The sequence below is a fragment of the Macaca nemestrina genome, chromosome X (genome assembly GCF_043159975.1).
Source record: "Macaca nemestrina isolate mMacNem1 chromosome X, mMacNem.hap1, whole genome shotgun sequence".
In the NCBI taxonomy this organism is placed as follows: domain Eukaryota; kingdom Metazoa; phylum Chordata; class Mammalia; order Primates; family Cercopithecidae; genus Macaca; species Macaca nemestrina.
In genome coordinates, this window is record NC_092145.1 from 131,080,827 (window position 1) to 131,104,025 (window position 23,199).

Sequence of the window (23,199 nt, forward strand, 5' to 3'; positions counted from 1 at the left end):
GTTTGGAAAGTCCCATAATAAAAGTTGAAATGTATTATAAACAAAAAAATGGAATGACATAAATGTATGAAAATCAGGAACTATGCTTTAACCACAAAATGAAATTCTATGCAGCTTTTAAAAATCTATAGCGTAGATGTGTATTTACTTTCTTAAGAAAGCATGTTTTAAAATACCATTTTCCTATTCTTTGATTTTTCTATTGAAACGTAATTATTCTATTTAATAAACACCAGCTCTGTGTATACTATGTACCAGGAACATTTTAAGTTCTTTAGAAAGCTTAAGTCTAAGTGATTAAATATCCTCATAACAACCCCATGATTAGTAAACACTAGTATCATACACATACGTATAAGATAGAGGCAGGTTAAGAAAATGAGTCAAGGTCACACAGCTGGTAAGGGATGATGGGGGAAGAGGATGCTGAGACTTGAACCTGAACAATAGGTCTTGAGAGATTTGGTTTTCATTAATATGTTATGCTGCCTCTGCTAATCACCTATGTATAATCAGACATATTTACATAAACTGAACAGAAAGATGCCTTGAAGGTTATATTCCAAGTTCATAGTGGTTAATGATGAGTAGAAAGAACATGGATGGCTTTTTAAACTAATTTTGTTTATGTTTATGTGTAATTATTCCATATCCTTCAGGTATTACTCATAGAATAGGAAAAATTAAACTGCTTTAAAAGTATAATATGAATGTTAACAAATTCTCGGTTGTTTTTTACAAAGGTGAAGTGTACACATATAAATATTTTCCTTTTCCTCCCTCTTTATTTAATTGTTCCTGTGTCACAGAAGCTCAACCTTTCTTGAGTCAATTTGCCTGCAAATATTACTTTGCCATTACTTCCAATGGCAAAAACTTCAATTCCATTTGAACCAATCTATAGTTAGAGGTCTTGATGTAATAATTCACAAAGATGTTGCGATTTAGTTATCTTCTGTCATGACCATGCAAGTAGACTTCTCACATCAGGGTAGTTGCACTTCTTTTTTTATTTACTTTTATTTTATTTTTTTTTTTTGAGACGGAGTCTCACTCTGTCGCCCAGGCTGGAGTGCAGTCGCGCGATCTCAGTTCACTGCAAGCTCCGCCTCCCAGGTTCACGCCAGTCTCCTGCCTCAGCCTCCCGAGTAGCTGGGGCCACAGGCACCCGCCACCACATCCGGCTATTTTTTTTTTTTTTTTAATTTTTAGTAGAGACGGGGTTTCACCGTGTTAGCCAGGATGGTCTTGATTGTTGACCTCCTGATCCGCCCGCCTCGGCCTCCCAAAGTGCTGGGATTACAGGCGTGAGCCACCGCCCCCGGCCGGTAGTTGCACTTCTTAAGTGGTGGTTAGTTACCACGAGGCAGGAAACAGGAGCAACCAGGCCATTTAACAGCTCTGTCCACAAAGGGGTGAGGCAGAGTTAAAATGGACTCTCTTTATAACACCACAGCCCTCAAAACACCTCTAGATCTCTTCCGGTTCTCTCTTTTGAAGCAGGCTGTGCAAGGCTTATACAACCTAGGGCACATTCTCCACACCAGCACCTCATTTCAGCTAAGCAGGCAATGGCTGTTGGCTCTCTGAGGTTAAAATGCCTAGTGCCTTGATCCTCAAGTGTGAGTCTTTGCCAAAATTCTTGAAACACCATCTCTGTTACAGAAGTGCATGGATTGCTGTTGCCTTGGATTATTAGACGTTACTGCTTTTTAAAAATGACTGAAGGTTTGTTGGCCTATGTGAATACATTTTGAAGGAAACATAGTGACGAAAGTTATCATACTGATGCAATTAATGCACAAAGCTTTGGCACATGCCTCCCATTTGTCAGTACATCTTCTATACTAAGCCTCAAAGGTTATCATTAATTGACAAATGACTATCATTTTATCTAGTCATTAAAGATGTATTCATTTTAGCCAAATGAAGCAGAGAAGGTAAAGACAAATTTAAATTATTGGCTGATTTTAGAATATTTTAGTTTGCTGTTTACCATTAAACATCTAATAGTTCAAAAAACAACAAAATTTAGAAGTGGATTATATATTAAATTCACTGAGTTACCAAGTATAATTTGTATTAAGGATGGATGCTATTAACAGTTACTTTTGCAATAAAGAAAATGTAACTAAGAAAGCTGCTAGAACAAGTAAAAAATTTTTTTCCAGGTTAAAAATGGCATATTCATTCAGCCATAAAATGATAGCATGAAAGTATATGTAATAGCAAACTATTATGTTAATAACATTAACTATTATGTACTATATAAAAAATCACCTTGCAAAATAGACTCCATTAGATGAAAAAAGGGAAAAAGGGGGATAATAAACATCAAACTAATAAGATATGTGTGGAAAGGATGAGATTGTAACTGATTTTTACTTCTTTGTGTTTACTTTTCTACATAAAATATAGATTGCCTTTACTACACATTACCTCTCCCTGCCAAAAATAGGCAGTTCTGAAAAGTCTGAAACTTTTATTACACATATTATTATGGTTGAAATTATATCAATGAAAAGCAAAAGCGCCAACACAAGGATTGTATTAAGTGATATAATGAGCGGAATTGTCTTTCTTTTAAAACAATTTTATTCTCTTTAATAAGAATAGGCATAGAGGGATATCAAAAGAGGAGGGGTAGATCAGGCCACACTGGCACATTCTATTGGTCATAACTGATGTTGTGAGTCCAAATTCCATTGGTAGTTTTGTACATAAATAGATCCATTCAAAGGCATGCATATATATATATATATTATATATATATATATGTGTGTGTGTCTATAGATACATCATGCTTCAATTAACTATTCAGTAAACTGTCTAATTTATTACCCCCCAAAAGTAAACATTGATATCAACAGTACTAAATGGAGTTTTATGGTCAGAAATATATATAACAGCAATAAAGCAATAGAATTTGGACAAGAAGTGGTCATCAAACATTTGTTAGGGATTGAGGGAACATATGAGGACAAAGAAAGATTGAGTTATGTGAAGTTGTTGGCTTGAAGCCAAACAAGACAGGGGTAAAGGAAAAAAAGGAAAAAAAAAAGGTCATTATATGAAAAAGATACATGCATGTGCATGTTTATAGCAGCTCAATTCGTAATTGCAAAGATATAGAACCAACTTAAGTGCCCATGGGCCAGCGAGTGAATAAAGAAAATGCGGTATATATACACCATGGAATACTACTTAGCCATAAAAAGGAATGACATAGTGTCTTTTGCAGCAACTTGGATGGAGCTGCAGGCCATTATTCTTCTAAGTGATGTAACTCAGGAATGGAAAACCAAATACCATATGTTGTCACTTACAGGTGGGAGCTAAGCTATGAGGATGCAAAGACACACAGAGTGATATAATGGGCTTTTGGGACTGGGGGGATCATTGGGAGGGGGTGAGGGATGAAATACTACATTACAGCACACACTGCTCAGGTGATGGGTGCACTAAAATTTCAGAATTCACCACTATAGAACTAATCCTTGTAACCAAAAAACCCCATACCTCACAAACTATTGGAAACTTAAAAATAAATAAATAAATCGCTAGAGGTAGTGTCAAATAATCCTCCAAAAAAGTTGTGAAAATTGACTCTCCTATACATTTTGCAACATTTACAATGCTAATTATTATTTTTTCTTTTTTTCTTTTTTTTGAGACAGGGTCTCGCTCTGTCACCCAGGCTGGAGTGCAGTGACGCAACCATGACTCACTGCCACCTCGGCCTCCCAGGCTCAAGCGATCTTCCCACTTCAGCCCCCGAGTAGCTGGAACCACAAGGCATGTACCACCACACCTGCTAATTAGTTTCATTTGTATTTCGTAGAGATGTGGCCTCCCTATGTTGCCTAGGCTAGTCTCAAACTCCTGGGCTCAAATGATTGACCCACCTTGGCCTCTCCAAGTTCTGGGATTACAGACGCGAGCCACAGTGCCCAGCCGATGCTGAATACTCTTTTGTTCATTTAAAAGATACTACATGCTAAGGGCTAATGCTAAGAATGCATTGGTGAGAGAGAGAGAAAAAAAAAAACTTCTGCTTTCAGATATTACAGTCAATGAAGGAGTTTAAGGGGTAAGAAGAGAATAAACAAATTAACAATTTCATATATAAAATATTAAGTAGGATGAAGCAAAATAATGCAGGGAATGGAGGACAGTGAAGGGTGTGAGGACAGGATGTTATCTTCAGGCAGTCAGGAGGGGGAGCTGTAATCAGGCGGTGACCTGAGATGAGGAGGCAGGGATGTGAACTGCAGGGAACTCTAAGAGGAAGAACACTCCAGGCAGAGAGAAAAGCAGATGAGAAAGCAGCTACAAGAAAGACCATTACTGGGTATACACCCAAAGGATTATAAATCATGCTGCTATAAAGACACATGCACACATATGTTTATTGCAGCACTATTCACAATAGCATAGACTTGGAATCAACCCAAATGTCGATCAGTGATAGACTGGATTAAGAAGATGTGGCACATATATACCATGGAATACTATGCAGCCATAAAAAAGGACGAGTTTGTGTCCCTTGTAGGGACGTGGATGCAGCTGGAAACCATCATTCTCAGCAAACTATCGCAAGAATGGAAAACCAAACACCACATGTTCTCACTCATAGGTGGGAATTGAACAGTGAGATCACTTGGACACAGGAAGGGGAACATCACACACCGGGTTCTATTGTGGGGAGGAGAGAGTGGGGAGGGATAGCATTAGGAGATATACCTAATGTAAATGACGAGTTAATGGGTGCAGCACACCAACATGGCACATGTATACATATGTAACAAACCTCCACGACGTGCACATGTACCCTAGAACTTAAAGTATGATGATGATGATGATGATAATAATAATAATAATAATAAATAAATAAAGATCAAGGCAGTCATCGGAGTGGAGAGAAGGACCTGAGAGAAGAGGACTGGAAAATGTGATGAGAGAGGCAGGAGTTGGGGCTGGAAGAAGGGGATGGGGTTAAGTCTGCAGGGCCTCCAAGACCACAGTAATAAGGACTCTATATTTTCTTTTAGTGAGACGGAAAGACCCTGTGGGTGTTCTGATCAGGGACTAGTGATTATCTGTCTTGAGCTACAAAGGAACGACTAGCCGACTCGCTGTTGAATGGAAGACTATAGGAGGGCAAGGGCTGAAGCAGGGGGAGACATAACAGGGGAACACAGCCATCCAGCCACAGGATGACAGAGGCAAGAGTGGAGGTGCTGAACTACATGGCAGAATTTTGGATACATTTTGAAAATGGAGCTGAGAGGATTTGCTCATGGATTCATGTGAGTTGTGAGGAAGACAGGAGTCAAAGAGGGCTCTAAATACTTTTGCCTAAGCAACTAGTTGAATGGAGCTGACGTTTTCTGAAATAGAGAAGTCTGTAAAAGGAGCAGGTGTGAAGGGGAATCAGATGCTCAATTCTGGGTGTGTTAAACTTATGATAACTATTGCATATCCCTGTGGAGATATCAAGCAGACATTGAGTAGGTAATACTAGCAAAGTTCCCATTTTTGCTTTCCTTTTTTGTTTTGCTCTCTTTTCTGTTTTATTTTTGCTTGTGAGGGTAAAATTATCTTGTTTTAATTTGCATATCTTTAAAGGCTAGTGAGGTGTTTTGGTTATTTTTAACTATTTGTATTTCTTCTGTGAATTACTTGTGGTTTGTTCTTTTGGTTTGTTGCAAATCTTGATGTATTTTGCATAGATTTTTTTCCATTAAATTCAACTTCCTACTCTGCCATCTGTTTTTAAAATTTTGTTTATGATTTCTTTTTTGGTACAGAAGTTTTAAATGTACTGAGCAACATGGCATAGGAACTGTGTAGCCAAACTGCCTGGGTTCACCTACCAGCTGCTCTGCTTACCAGCTTATTGACCCTGGACAGGTCACGTAACTTCTCATAACTACTCAGTAACTCCAGTTCCTCTTCTTTAAATGGGGATAATAATAGTGCATTTACCTCTTTGGGTTTTTATGTTAATATATATAAAGTACTTAGAAGAGTGACAGGCATAGAGATGCACTAACGAAGTGTTAGCTATTGTGTTTTCAATGTAATCAAATCTGTGGGGTCTACACATACCATTACATGCCATCTAACCTAGGAATACTTGGAAGATGGAGTGTGCTTACGAGGATATAGAGATGAGGGGCAGAAATGTAAACACACCAAATAGCTGATGACACAAATAGCATTAGCTTTCTCTATTCTTGTCTTCTGAATTGTACAACCTCTCTTATGCCAACTATTGGAGGAGATGGTTAATAATAGCAGCAATAATAATAGTCTTAATAGTAAAAATATCTTGAACACTTCTGCTATGCCAGACACTAGGCCAAGCATGCTTCAAACATTGCCTTATATAATATTCACAGAATTATCTTAGGAGATGAATCCTATTTTTTCCATTTTCAAATCAAGTCACAGATTTACTGAAAGTACAGTTGATCTATACCATGTAGAGAGCACATATTTTGTATTAGTTAAGAATATGGGTAAAAAGTAAATGAGTCAATGTATTTAAAGTGCCTAGAACAATGTGTGGTACATAGGAAGTGCTGTATAAATGAAAGCTATTATTGCAATGATTGGTTTGCTTTATCGAGTATTTTTGAGTGCCTGCTATGTTTCAGGTAATGTGTTAAGTTCAGGGATGCAGTTTAATACTGCCCTTGCCCTCTTGGAATGTATAATGGGCTATAAGAATCAGTTAATATTAAGGCATCAAAACTTTGAATAAAATAATCTTTTGGGGCTTGTCATTTGTTACCAATGGGGTATAACACTTTTAATTTATTAGCTCATTAATTTAATGATTATTGATACCTACTGTACCAAATACCCTGCTAGGTCCTACAGAGAACAGATAAATAAGACTTACCTATAACAATTTACATCACATAAATATATGACAATAATGTGACATGTCAAGTGTGTTAATAGAACCATACATTTACAATAGAAGTACGCAGAGAAAAATGTGTAGGGTTATCTTATAGAAGATGGAGTGATGCTATTCACAAAATACTTTTAGCTCCACTTACCCTTGAAATTTCTAACCGACATATAGTTTTTGCCTTTATTATGAGCTAACCTGTAATTCTACATGATTTCCAACCACATGGCCATCTTGTCGATGGCTATACTCAGTAGCCTAATAACATGAAATCACAGAATTTGTGGGTACCTTGAGATATCTTGTTCAGTCCTTGACCTTCAGGGATCTGGATGGCTAATCCATCCAGATTAGGTAATGACCTTGATGTCTGCTTTTATGTTTTACTCCATCCTGGCTGCTTTATTATGCAAGATACAGATGCACTTATGAGTCCTAAAGTGCTTCAATACTTAAGTATAGAAATTCTACAATGAATTATTCTTAAAAATCCATCCTTTAATTCTCTTTCTTTCTAATGAAACTAAAATACAGTCATGCTAAGTTTCCAAAAGAAAACTTCTCTATTATATGTAGGTCTCCATCATCAGATATATATTAAAGGAAAGTTTAAAAGAAACTGAGTAAAAAAAAAAAAAACTTCATAATGTATGATGAATTATTATAGGAAACGTGACTAGTCGTAGGGACATAACACATCAGAAGCAGAAATAAGCGCTTTGTCTTAATCATCATGTTAATTGAAAGACTAAATGAAGAACATGCCCATATGTTGTAGGAACACATATAAAACTTGCTCTGAAATGCACATTTTGAAACAATGTCAACATTTTAATAAAAAGACATTATGTGATATTTTATGATTTAAGGAGTTTCAGTTCAGAGAGAACATTAATGGTATTAAATTCATTGGTGCTTTCCTATCATATTTAAGCAGGAGGATTATAGTAAAAGAAATAATTTTTCCATGCCTTATCTACAGGCTCACAGGGAGAACGCTATGGCAAACCTAATTGCATTCACAATGAAGTCACAGTAGAGTGGTGCAGAGGTGAAATTTTCATTAAAACAATTACTCATATCTTTATATGCTAATTCACACATAGATGCTAAAAAGCAGGAGTACCTCAAGTTATAAAATATATATCAACTGTATTTGAGAACTAATGAACATCCTACATACTTGTCTCAAGTAGGCATGTATTCAGAGGCTCAGTGAGTCCAAATCAACACCCAAATCAAATTTAAAATGTAATGTTTTTCCAGACCTGCAGTGTAGCATAAATAAGCACTGGTACAATAAGCATAAACAACTAAATCTAAAACAATGGAAGCAACTCTTTGTAAATGAATTAAGAAATGAAAGAATAAATTAATGGATATTCACATAACAAATATTTCTTGAGCACCTAACAGGCATGGTACCAAGTCCTGAGGATGCAAAGGTGACCAAAAGAGACTTCTTTCTTGTGAGGCATATAAAAGGATAAACCATGTTATTCTAACTGCTGAGACATTTCTTTACATATATCATTATTTCTAGTCTTATTAATTCTATTTATTCTCCTCCTCCTCCTTCTACTAGATAACATTTACATGGTGCTTACCACATGATATGGTTTGGATGTGTGTTGCATCCAAATCTCATGTTGAAATGTGATTCCCAGTGTTGGAGGTGGGGCCTGCTGACAGATGATTGGATCATGGGGGCAGATGTCTCATGAATAGTTTAGCACCATCCCCTTGGTGATGAGTTCGTTCTCATTCACTTAGTTTCACATGAGATCTGGTTGTTTAAAAGAGTCTGGGACCTCCTCCTTCTTTCTCTCTTATTCCCTCTATGACCATGCAATAAACAGGCTTCCTCCTTCACCTTCTTGTCATGATTTTGAGCTTCGATGTTGATGCCATGCGTATACAGCATGCAGAACTGTGAGCCAATTAAACCTCTTTTATTTATAAATTACCCAGCCTCAGGTATTTCTTTATAGCAACACAAGAATGGCCTAACACACCCCATGCCAGATACAAATATTAGCTCCTTTCATTTTTACTATCACCCTACAGGGCAAATACTATTACATCCTCAGACAGTTTACTCCAGGTTGCATAGCTAGTAAGTGTAGAAGTTGGGATTCCTACTAAGGAATTCTGGCTCTAGTTAAAAATTTCACATTCAATTACATTATTGGAAAGTAAGTAAAAATGTACATATACACAGACACACATTAGCCAACACACATAGGTTCAGGATTTCAGGGGACAGAAATATGGCTTGACTCCAATTGTCTGTTATTCTTGGAAATCACCTTGAACATAATAATCAGTCGACATTATAAATATCTAACAAAGAAAAACTATTCAGTCAACTTTTCTGTGTTGGGAATAGAATACCTGATGAAAAATGTGTCCTTTCTGAAACCTTCCCTCAAGCAAAAGGATGCAGTCAAGTGAATGGATGTCAAAGTACATGCATTATTATTAGAGGAAATGAGGTGTTAAAGATCAGGAAAAAAAAGTAGCTGTTTACAGTGAATAGTAAAGATCTTGATTTGTCAAAATAACAATACTTAAGTCATGTTTGGATTTAAGAACTATTGATTGAGTTCCTGTTATATACTCAAAAGGATCTGTAGATCAAAGGGTAAGACAAATCATTCAGGGTGAAATAGGCAGGGTGAAAAAAAAGACATGTAATGAATGTACAATTACAAAGCAAGATAAATGCTTTAGGGGTTACATTCTTTGATAGATTCATAATCCAACTGATCCAGCCTAGAAGATGAGAGAATTCCTCACGAAGTGATCTTGACCTGAAATCTGAATGACAAACAGAAATAAGCCATGCAAAATGGCTAGTGTTGTGAGGGGGTGCGGGGGGCGGCGCACTGAGATGGAATTAAGAGTGTTCTAGCTGAAGAACTATCTTTTAGAAAGAGGTCTAGGAAGGTTGGAAGATCGTGGCCCATTTAAAAGAAGGCTACTGTGTGGATGGCTAGTTGACAGGATGAGAAAGCATAGAGTAAAAATGTAGCTGGAGAGGCTGGCAGAAGACTAACCAAATGTGACAGGTTGAATTGTGTCTCATCCCTCTCAAATGTATATATCACAGCCTTAATCCCTAGTACCTCAGAATGTCAGAATGTGATCTTATTTGGAAATGTTAGTACAGATGTAATTAGTTAAGATGAGGTCATGCTGGAGTAGAGTGCGCCTCTAATCTAATATGACTCATGTCCTTATTATAAAAGAAAAATCTGCACAAAGAGACACACATAAAGGGAAGACGTGAAAAGACACAACAAAAAGATAACAATGGCTTTCTACAAGCCAAAGACAGAAGCCTAGAACATAGCCTTCCCTCATGGCCCTCAAAAAGAACCAACCCCACCAACACCTTGATCTGACACTTCTAGTCTCCAAAACTGTGAGAAAATTAACTTACGTTGTTTAAGCCACCCAGTCTGTGGTATTTTGGTATAGCAGCCCTACGAAGCTAATACAACAGGACAGGCTACACATTTTAGCCTTTATATCTAAAGCATTGGGAAGCTGTGTGTCTGTCTGTCTGGCTGTTTGTTGAAGAATTTTTAATATGGTCACATTTGTGTGTTGAAAACATATTGCCAAAGTGTGCTAGGCATTTTGGAAGACACCAAGGAATTCAAATGAGTTGTGATAGGAGTTAGCTCCAGGGTGGTGGAAGTGGAGGAGAGCTGAGGAATTTGAGAACTACTTCAGAAGAAAAGAATTAGAGATGGGAGATGAGGCAGAGGGAACGGTGAACATTTAAAGTATTTAGCTCATGCCAGGCATGATTCTAAAATCTTTAGCATATTCAAATTTCATGCTATCATCTCATCAACCCTGAAAAGCACCCATCTTACTGAGAGGTAACAGACACAGAAAGGTTAAGTGACTTCTCCAACTTCACACAGGGAGTATGTGTAGACTTTGGATCTGAACCCAGGCAGCCAGTGTCCAGAGCTGTTAACTATTTGATTATTATCCATCAGAAAGACATTTAAAAAAATTTTGTGCCTTGTCAAGCTGAGTGAGTGATGCAAATCATTCTCTAGGAAAATAAAAAATGTCAGATGGTTACGTATTCAGGGTAAATAAATTAGTCTGGCCTTGACTAAAGGTGCCTTTAAATTAGTCAAGCATGCCAGTGAACATACAGATACGTAGTTCCAAAATCTAACTTATAAACATAAATTTGTAGTTAAAAGCACATACATGATTGTTGAAGGCATAGGTGGAGGTCAAATTACCTAGAAAAGGTCTTCTGAGTGAAAAGAAAAGGACTCAGTCTTGAGTAAATCCCACATTTATTAGCCAAGGAGAAAAAGTGAGTTTGCAAAAGAGACAGAGAAGCAACAGCCATGGTGATCGGAGGAAAATCAGAAGAGTGTAGTTTCGTACATATCAAGGGAAGACAGGGTATGGTCTACACTACAGTGTCAAATTAGAGCTGTGAGATATAGGTAGCAACATATACTGAAAAATGGGTAGCATTTAGTTGCATTAATATCATTGGTGACACCAGAGAGAGCCATTTTAGGGAAGAGACTGGAGCAGAAATCAAACTGGAGTAGGCTGAAGAGTAAATAGGAAATGAGGAGAAAATGATAGTGAGTATAGACAACTCTATCAAGATGATGGGCTATGCACCATTATTCACAGTAGTCTCAAAACGAAAGCAATTGTAAATTTCCATCAACTGATGCATGCATAACAACATTTGGTATACCCAATGGAATATTATTCATCTATAAAAGGTAATAAAGTACTGTGACATTTCATGGATGAGCCATGAAAACCCGATGATAAGTGAAAGAAACCAGACACAAAAAGTCACATATTGGATGATTCCATTTATATGAAATATTCAAAATGGGCAAATTCATAGAGACAGGAAGTAGATGAGTGCATGCCAGGGCCTGCAGGGAGGGGGAAAGAGGAGTGACTGCTAATGGATATGTGAAAGAAAATAGAATCTTGGGACTCCAAACTTACTATGCCAAAGGCAAAGTTAAGCTTGGGAACTGAATCACACAACGCTGCCTTCCTTTTTGTTCCCAGATAGCTGTAATTCTGCAACACCGGGCCATAGCCTCATCTCTAAGCCAGGTTCCCACAACTATAGAAGGGCACATGTCTCCCCTGTGATGGCCTCCCTCACAAATTGCTCATAAGGAATTGCCTTGTGAGCGCCTAAATCTTCCAGGATACATACCCTTCCTATAAACTAGCCCTAAAACCCAGTTCTATGAAATCTAACCCTGACAATGTCAATTACCAGCTTATCAACCCTCTGCCTACCCTGAGACAAATGCCTAATTGACTTTTTCCTCTACTCCTTCTTTTCACATGTAAAATGTAGATTTACTGAGGCTAACCAGAACCTCACAAGAATTTAACTATTTACCTCAGGGGCTACCCTCTCTCCCTCTCTTTTCCCTCCTATTTGCTCTTTCCCCTTCAAATATTGAAGTTCCCCCACCCCCTCCTTTGGAAAAAGCACAGATCACAGATGCTCCTGTGATTTGTATATTTTCCAAGGTGCTTTCTCAACTTTGAGTAAATGAACTTCTATTGATTGATACCTGCTTCAGTCACTTTTTGGTGAATAGGTGCATGGTTTGTTTTGGGGATGATAAAATGTTCTATAATTAGATAGTAGTGATAGTTGCATAATTTTGTAAATATATCAGAAACAATAAATTGTACAATTTAAAATGGTAGGCCAGGCACAGCGGCTCATGCTGATAAACCAGGCACTTTCGGAGACCAAAGCAAAAGGACTGCTTGAGGCCAGGAGTTCAAAACCAGACTGGGCAACATAGAAAAGACCCTGTCTATGCCAAGAAATAAAGAAATTAACCAGACACAGTGCACACTTGTAGTCCCATCTACTCTGGAGGCAGAGGAAGGAGGATCTCTTGAGCCCAGGAGTTTGAGGCTGCAATGAGCTATGACCATGCCACTGTACTCCAGCCTCCATGACAGAGTGAGACCCTATCTCTAAGATAAATAAAATAAATTTTAAATTTAAAGTATTTTAAAAATAAATAAAATGGTAGATTTATGGTATGTGAATTGTATCTCCATTAACAAAATTGTAAAACAACAAAAAAAAAGATGCCTGGTTATGAAGGGGATGAGAGATATTGGATTGTGCGTGAAGAGGTATATGGTACTGAGGTATCATCATGGTCCAATAACTATTGTGAAAGATAGGTTATATAAGCCATAACTATTATTATGATTATTATTATTTACTTTTTATATCAATGTATGATTTACCACATAGAGGGGCCTTTGGTAAGCTACAAGTGAAAAGCTTTAAATTCCCTAGATCACAAATGTAGAACACAAAGCCTTATATGGAATCTGACCTATAAAAGATCTTGGAGACTTAGGAGAGTGAGACATTTCTTTAGCAAGATGATGATTAAATAACTTAAAACAAGAGGTGTTCTCTTCCACATGACTAAACTAGCAGTGGGAGAGGTCGTATATGGGTGTATTGCCCTGAATAGAGGGACTGTAGAATAAAACATTACTTGGGAAACTGCACTTCTTCAAATTAGTCTATTCTAGACAGCCTGGTGAAACTTGGATGGTACCACAGTTTGACAGGTAAGATAACTATTAATTGCAGCAAACTGAACAACAAGATTTTCTCCTAAAGTACTGAAGAGGTCACAATTTTCTTGCAGTGAAATTCAGCTTTATAGTCTTCTTTCTGCAGTCTCCATATCATGAACCATATTATTATTATAGAATAAAGCTACCCCACGTTTTCACTAAATTAAAAAATTTTAAAGAACATTGTTGAGAGAGTCTAGTTGAGAGATGGCATATGTCTTCTGATTAATGCCAGATAAATTAGCCCTTTTCAATAAACCAAGGTTACCAAGAAGGGGTTTTGTTAAGATCTCAAGAGAGTAGAGAACAGAAAATATTTAGCCCCATAACAACTCTTGGTAGTTCCATTATGTTATACCAGGATTTGCACTGTATTTTCTGAGTAGAGTTTGGAAATTGTCATGCACTCAGAGATATACTGGTGTTTCAAAGGCAATTGTGTTTAGGATGGAGATGCTAGGAAAAAGCACACCTGGGGAATAGAAAGGCAGTAATAAAATAAAACCTAAAAATTGATTTCTATGGTAGCTGTACCCAGGCTTATATTTTTTTTTCCTTTATAACAGCAAATGAAATATTGTACAATATGTATTCAGCCTCTAGCTACAATATATATGTACATAGATGTCCTGGATTTCCTTAATATGGATGGTGCATTGACCTGTAAAACTCAACTTCATCGGTGCCAACTGGTTCTCTTCGTTCATCCAGCAAAGTCAAATTGATGATGCAGCACATTATATGGTTTATTAAGCAAACAGATTTGCCATTTTGCTAAACTGCTAAGGTGTACCATCATATTGTTAAGCAGAATATAAATAGGAAATGCTATGAATCTTTTAATACACCAGGATCCACCCACCAAGGACATTAGTGGATTGAGGCTGACAGGAAAAGAAAATTTGGCACAAGACTAAAGAGAAAAGAGAACTCTTTTGCTCCCACCACAGGGCATGACTGAGATGTGTAAAATGTTGGAGGCAGATGTTATTATCTTTAAACACAGACTTCCTGTTATTTTTTTCACTGACTCTCCCCGCTTCTTGTGAAGAGGTGCCAATGCTATATGGCTTTACAAAGATGCTTCCATTTAGGAGTACTCAGTAGCTACAAAAAGTGATTTTGTATAACCCTTCTGAGAACCCCTGACGGAAGCTTAGGAAAGTCCATTTAAACCGAGCAGTTCTCATTGGGAAAATTATAAGAGAGAAAAATTTGCCCCAGATATTGTAATTTGGCTAAATTATTTCTAGATGTGAGAGGAACCACAAATGTGCCCATCTTAATCAAGCACTCTGGCTATGAAATAACCTATTATTAATCTTGATTTTAAAAGTCACCCTGTGATTAACTGACTTCAGCTCAACAGACACCACAGAGTGGTTTCGTAGTGTCTGCAAAGCAGACCAGACAAGAGAAAATGAATGAAAGGTCACCGTGATGAGCCAAGACAGAAAGAAAAAAGGTCAAAGAATTATCGCCACTGTGCCTAGGAGGACTGTTTTCCCTAAAACATACTGTAAGCAGTGTTACACCTTTGGTGGACATAATAAAGAAGGATGGATTAATACTGCGGAACTGCAAAAGTATCTCACCCACCAAACGACATTAATGTAGATACTTGAGTAAGAGATTTGGTTGGATTTTTCTTTCACTTACATATTTGTACACTGCTTTTCTGGCTTTGAATGAAAAAGTAAGCAATACTTTCCATTAGCAGTAAATAAGCTTCCTTCAATCTTTACTTCATAAATACAAAGTTCCATATCGATAATACCATTCAATATAAAAAGTTAAAATTTTGTTATAAAATAATGAAATTAAAAGTAATAATTAAGCAGAAATAAAGACAGCAGAATTGGCTGGACATAGTGGCTCTCGCCTGTACTCCCAGCACTTTGGGAGGCCGAGGCAGGTGGATCACTTGAGGTCAGGAATTCGAGACCAGCCTGGGCAACATAGTGAAACCCTGTCTCTAACAAAAATACAAAAATTAGCCAGGCATGGTGGCAGGCACCTGTAATCCCAGCTACTCGGGAGGCTGAGGCAGGAGAATTGCTTGAACCCAGGTGGCGGAGGTTGCAGTGAGCAGAGGTCATGCCACTGCCCTCCAGCCTGGGCCGATACGAGTAAAACTCCATCTAAAAAAAAAAAAAAAAAAAGACAGCAGAATTGAACAGGTGACATTCCCCATGTGAGATTTCAAACATTCTTCACAGGACATTGTACTCAAACTCTCTGCATATTAAAGGGAATAAAGACACCAGAGTTCTAGCCCCAGCTATTCAAGTATTTTATTGTGTAGATACAGACTTTACCACTTACAAAATTTAGCTTCTTTATGTGTACAATGAGAGGACTGAACTAGATAAACTAAGGTGCCTTCCAGGTACTACATGGTACTCTGCCACAGGCCACTACAGGGTTCATTCCTGCCAGTGCCCAAAGGCACTTGGCCCTGGCTCCTGCATCCATCCGCTCACCTGCTGCTCCCCCTCCCTCAAGGGGTTTGAGTGCTGCACGGTGAGTAAGCGAGCCACCCCTTCACAAGTCCCACTAAGGGGTCAAGGAAAATATCTAGTCTTAATATGCCTGTGGATAAATTCATGCAGTCAACCATTTTTCTTCCCATCAGCCAAGATTCTTCAAAAGAGAATGAGCGAAGCAATGGAATTTTCTAAGCACAGGACACTTCTTTTAAGGCAAGGCAAGGCATGGCAATGGAAGTCCCCATATGTGGGATTCATGCATTCACTCATTCTAGTCTTCATTATTTTATTTTGCAATATTTGCTGCATATTTATTATATACCTAGGCAGCGTGACACCATCCCTGACCTTGTAGAGTTTAAACTCTGGGGGGAAAAATAAACTATAAATTAAATAAATAAATATTGGTATTAGTAATGTTTGAGCTGGGACCACATACCCTAAAGGCAGGGGTTTTCAAGCTTGACCATGCAACAGAATTGCTAGAAGGCTTGTTAAAACACAAATTACTGGGCCTATTCTGCAGTTTCTAAGTCAGTAGGTTTGGGGTAGGGTTTCAGAATTTTTGTCTCTAACAGGTTCCCAGATAATACTGAGGCAGTTTGTCCAGGACAACACGTTAAGAAATATACTCTAGGTCAAGGCAACACTTTTGTGATTCTAATTTTCCTTAGTTATATAATGGATGTCAAAATTTCCCTGCCTACTTTGCAGCATTGTTGAGAAGAACCAATGAAAAAGTGAGCTTCAGAAATGCAAGCATTTGCCAAATGTGAGATTACATTTGCCAGCAACTGCTGTATAACTCTGAGGGAATTGGCTGTCACTATAAACACGACACAATCTCGAAGTTTAACAGTGGTTACTAAGGCTATGAAGTTCAGCCAGCGATCAGAACTTCAGCACTGTATCTGTTTTTTTTTTTTTTCTCTCTCTCTTCTATAATTACAAGAAAATATTTGAGAAACTGCATAAGTAAAAACAATAGAAACCCACAGGATTTTTGTTTGTTTGTTTTTTATAAGTCATAGGTTTCAGTCCCATGATTTCAGCTTATGCTGCCAATAGATTTAACACTCTCTGCTGCCAGTAGATTTAACACTGATGAGACAGGAGGTTTCAGGTTTTTTTCTATCTCCTACATCTGTCCATTGCTTTTGCTCAATAAATAAGAGGGATGCTACAGATGAGACCACCTAGAAGTAGTATTATGGGATAGAATGGTTACTCTGTGGTAGCTGGGGGACAATGAGAATATCTTAGTTCTGTCCTGGAATATGGATTGAACACCATTGTGGTCACACTTCATATAATGCATTATTTGGGCCTTGTTCTGTCTCTTGCCTAAATTATACTGTGTTTAGAGTTGCCAGATAAAATACAAGGTATCTGGTTAAATTTGAATTTTAAGTAAAAAACCTTACTTTTTAGTGTATGTCCCAAATATTGCATGAGACATACTTACTCTAAAAAAAATTTGTTGTTTATCTGAAATTCAAACGTATCCAGGCAAAGTTATTTTTATTTGCTGAATTTGGCAACCTGAGCTGTGTCCCAATAGTAACGATGTGGTAACTGAGGATGAGTGACACATACTTGCAGAAAAACATTAATCTGTAAACCTAGTATGGGCATCCTTTTGGTGGATCTCAAATCACAATTAACTAGTGAGCATTTTTAAAAGTACCAAAATGACCTACCCCAGAGCAATTAAATCAGAAGCTCTAGAAATGGAACCAAGTCACAAATAGTTTGCAAAGTTCCACAGATGATTCCAAAGGGCAGTTGAGTTTGAGAACTACCTAATTAAAAGAAGAAATATATATCAGTTGTTCTCGGTTGTGACTGTTCATTAAAACAATTTCAGATCTTTAAAAAATCCCAATGAACATTCTGTACTCCTGATCCATTAAATCTGAATCCTTAGGGGTGGGAACCAGACATGAGTCAGTTGTTAAAACTCCCTAGGTGATTTCAATGTACAGCCAAATTTGGGAATCATCAGTTTATGATTAGTCAACTTGGCGTATTCTCACGACACACACTGAAGTGTCTAAAAGCATTAGAAGAATAGCACATGCATTTACAAAGTATTGCATACAGTGCAATATAATTTCTTTGAGATGGGGCCTCACCCTGTTACCCAGGCAGGAGTACAGCAGAATGATCATGGCTCACTGCAGCCTCAACTTCATGGGCTCAAGCGATCCTCCCATCTCAGCCTCCAAAGTACCTAGGACCATAGGCACATGCCACCATGCCTGGCTAATTTTTGTATTTTTTTGTAGAGGCAAGGACTCACTATGTTGCCTATGTTGCCCAGGCTGGTCTTAAACTCTTGGGCTCAATGGATCCTCCTGCCTTGATCTCCCAAAGTGCTGGGATTACAGGTATAAGCCACCACTCCCAGCCTAAAATTTTGATTTTATTTTTTATTAAATTGAATTTAACTTTTATTTTAGGTTAAGGGGTACATGTGCAGATTTGTTATACAGGCAAATTGTGTGTCATGGGTGTTTGGTGTATAGATTATTTTGTTACCCAGGTAATAACCATAGTACCCAATAGGTAGTTTTTCCATCCTCACCCTCCTGCCACTCTTCATCTTAAAGTAGGCCCTTGTTCCCTTATTTTTGTCCACATGTCCTCAAAGTTTAGCTCCCACTTATAAGTGAGAACATTAGGTACTTGGTTTTCTGTTGCCGTGTTAGTTTGCTTAGGATAATGGCCTCCAGCTACATCCATGCTGCTACAAAGGACATTATCTCATTTGTTTTTATGGCTGCATAGTATTCCATTATATTCATGTAGCACATTTCTTTATTCATTCTACTGTTGATAGGCATTTAGTTTGATTCCATGTCTTTGCTATTGTGAATAGTGCCATGATGAACATATATGTGCCTGTCTTTATGACAGAACATTATATATTCCTTTAAAACTTCCTTGTTACTTTTACATTCTAACTAAATTTTTTTCACTTTTGTCAATAACAGAGTATTGTAAAGAAGACTGGAAAAGTATAAAATTTAGTAGTATTCCTTATCACTCATATATGCCAATCCTGAGAAGCTTACCAGTATAAGAATGGGTATTACGAAAATAACTCTTTATGTTTTATCTTTCCAGTGACATCCCATTGCACAACTCAAGGGAGACTATTCACATAGACTATAATATGAATGGTGTGCTCCAGAGTTTCGATACTTGACGACCCTGTATCTACGCCACTAACAATTGTATTCTTCTAAGGCAAGGACTGTGATTTAGGCTTTTTAAGTCTCATGGTAGATAGGTTGAACAAGTGTTCCTAATAGAAATTCAATAATCATTTAAATAGAAGCATAACAAACTGAATATCCAAAATAAATACATAGTTAACACCAAAATTACTGAGTGATAGTAGTTTTACTATTACAAATATATTAAAGATATTCTAAAAATTTTGTGAGACAAATATTTGAGAAGGAATTGGCTGAGGAGTTCTCACTTGGCACCTCTCAGGGGACAGGAGTTAAATATCAGGTAGGTTTGTAGTTACTTAAAGACTAGACTGGGCTGGATATCCAAGATGACTCACTCACAGGGCTGGAAGTTGATGCTGACTGTTGGCTGGTAGTGTTGGCTGAAATTCCTACATGGGGCCTTCAAAACATGGTGGTCACAGGATAGTTTTTTACATGGTGTTGGTTTCTCCCAGAGTATGCCTCCTGACAGAACCAAGTAAAAGCTAAATGACCTTTTCTAACTTAGCCTAGAAGTTACATATCATCACATCAACTTTATTCTATTAAATAACTATAAGGCCGCTCACAATCTACCTCATAATGGGAGGTGTGTCAAAGAGTTTGGGGGTCGTGATTTCAATTAATGTGAATATTTCACTTAAGCCTTCTAACACATTCCATTAAATTTTTATCCAGAATGGGTAATTAAGTTATTCTTAAGCAAATACATTTTTTAAACCCCAAGTAAGTCCAGAAACAAGGGACCAGGGTAAAAAAGCAAGAAAAATATAAACCTTGACTTATTACATACCTAAAGACACTAGACTAGTTCAGTATCTATACAATAGGCCATGCCTAATTGGGTTTGTTTCTGTCAGTACTTTAGTCATGGTCTATACTATGAGTAAACCACACAGTGAGAAATTAGAGAGTTAAAAGTATTATACCACTTTCGAAAGTCATTTCTTTTCTGGAATTCACCAGCAATTCACATGAAAGTTTATCTTCTTTTTCCTAAAGCTACATCATCCAATATTACATACTATGAAGGCTATTTGCTTATCTGTCTTTGGATTCATAATGTGGGCTTTTTTTTTTTTTTTTTTGATAAAGCATGTGGCATTTCTTTAGTATTTCTTGTGTGAATCTCTCTATGCATTTGTTGTAAAATAAAGTAAAAAATTAATGCTTCATTATTTGCTTGACATCTAAAGCATCTATTTTTTTCTATGCACAGGGCAAATCTGTTAGAATTTTCAGTGTTAGTCAAATGAAGCATATCCACTTCTAAAACACCATCTTAATTCACATAGCTAAATCTTTTATTTCATGCAGGTTGTCTATAGAGATGTGAGATGCCAAACAATATTTTTTTTTTTTTTTTTTTTGAGACGGAGTCTCACTCTGTCGCCCAGGCGGGAGTGCAGTGGCGCGATCTCGGCTCACTGCAAGCTCCGCCTCCCGGGTTCACGCCATTCTCCTGGCTCAGCCTCCCGAGTAGCTGGGACTACAGGCGCCCACAACCGCGCCCGGCTAATTTTTTGTATTTTTAGTAGAGACGGGGTTTCACCGTGGTCTCGATCCCTGACCTTGTGATCCGCCCGCCTCGGCCTCCCAAAGCGCTGGGATTACAGGCGTGAGCCACCGCGCCCGGCGATGCCAAACAGTATTAAACGTCAAGCTCCAATATAGTCTTTTCCTTATCCCCAAGGGAAAGACCTTTATTTACCCCAGGATGGTTAGATCAATTGTCCCCCAAATACCGACAGACACATATACACGTGGCTCTAGAGAAACCATTCATTTTCTCTGTACTGGGGAATCTCTTGTGGGATGATTCAAGTCCATCTATCACATCACTAAGGAAGAGTTTTAAGGCCAAACTAACGATGAGGTGAAAGAAGGAAGGGAAGTCAGTCAATATCCATTGTGGCTAGTCTTCACCAGCTGGGTTTGCTTCAGCTGGCCTGGAACTGTCAACCAAAACTGCAATTACTGACCTTGCTAGAGGCTGTGGCTCCCTGGAGGCAGCAGGGGAGAGAGGGAATGATGGATGCCCATGGTGCTTTCTACAAACAGGAGGAATAATTATGAAGTATTCATGCTGTCACAGACTATAGTGCCAGGTCTCAGGAGGATCATAAGATTAAAATCATAAGATTTTGGAATGAAAATAGGTTCAGTGAGAGTTCACTTCAAGTTCTCATTAAAATTTTTATAAGAGAGAAGGAAAGCATATGCCTTTATCACAGAGCAATTGTAACTTATAAGCCAGTGAGAATGCTGGTGACAAGTGGTATGAAAGAACTCCCCAAGCAATATTTTATTTCATGGAGCTGTTTTTCCCTTGAAAACTATGAACATAGTTTCACTGTAAAAAGTTTCCTTTTGTTTGCCATAAATAGAACCATACAATTTCACATATGCATGCCTACAAAAAAAAAGTTTAACTTATATATATTAATTCTATGATGTTCCAGTTTTATATTTTAGACATTATAAAATCTTTCTGATGGAATTTCATAGAAATTTTCATTTTTATAGAAAAATCACCTTTAGTGTGGTTTCTACCAAATCCCTCTGTGATATAAACTATTTAATGGTCTATCATTGCCTGTCAAGCTAGGTACAAGTTCCTCATCCTGGTACTGAAAACTCTAAAACATGAACAAATCTACATTCCTAACTCATTTAGAGTTACTCCTCTACAAAGAGTCTATATTTCTACCATAACGAAATGCTCGATGTTCATAAAAATTCAATTTCTTAAACTGTGCACATTCTGTCCACCAGAAACCACCCCACCATGTCAGCTTAACATAATTCTCCCAGGCTTCAAGAATAACAGCAAATGCTACCTCTTCAATGAAATACTTTCTCATTGCCCCAATTTGATGTCATATCTTCCTCCTTTGAACCTTTATGTTGTCTAGACAGACTTCGGCAAACTATGGACCACACGCCAAATCTATTCCATCATGTTTTATATAAACACAGCCATGTGCATTTATTTACTTAGTATTTGTGACTGCTTTGAATCTACAAACCATGACTGTCAATACTTGTGACAGAATGTGAGTAGTTGTGACAGAAACCACATGACCCATAAAACTGAAGACATTTACAATCCAGTCATTTACATAAAAAAGTTTTCTGAGGCTGGGAATGGTAGTTCACACCTGTAATCCCAGCACTTTAGAAGGCTGAGGTAGGAGGATCGCTTGAGCCCAGGAGTTCAAGACCAGCAAGGCTAATTATTATATCTGCATGTCCTAATAAAGAGAAACTATTTATTAGCTTGGTGCAAAAGTAAGTGCAGTTTTGCCATTTAAAAGTTTTATGCAATTACTTTTATGGATTTTATAATACTATTTCATCCTAATCTAATCAACTATTGTTTACTTCGGTGTGATTTGACATGGTCCAAGAACCCATTTGAACACTGTGTGTGTGCAAATTGACTGACCAAGGAGTACAACTCTCTTTGTATATATTCTTGTATCCATTTTGCAGTAGTCCACATCTCAGGATGTTGAGCTAATTATTTAAATGTGTTACCTAACTTACTACAACAAAATATTTATGGTACATGACAGAATTTTTCAGAATAGAGGCAAATTCAACAAAAGCAAAAAATTGAAAACTGGAACCTAATTAAAGAGCTTCTGCACAGCAGAAGAAACTATCAGCAGAGTAAACAGACAATCTAGAGAACGGCAGAAAACATTTGCAAACTATGCTTCTGACAAAGGTCTAATATCCAGAATGTATAAGGAACTTAAGATTTCTAATCAATTCAACAAGTAAAAACCACAAAGGGCATGAACAGACACTTTTCAAAGGAGGTACAAGGCCGGTCGCAGTGGCTCACGCCTGTAATCCCAGTACTTTGGGAGGCTGAGAC

General features: G+C 37.6%; 1 protein-coding gene across 3 annotated transcripts in view; it reads right to left on the reverse strand.

Annotated features, from left to right (window-relative positions):
* The window catches only part of LOC105490366 (interleukin 1 receptor accessory protein like 1), a 1,633,350-nt gene that overhangs the window by 495,227 nt on the left and 1,114,924 nt on the right, over positions 1 to 23,199 (reverse strand). The gene's annotated exons all lie outside the window — the stretch shown is intronic.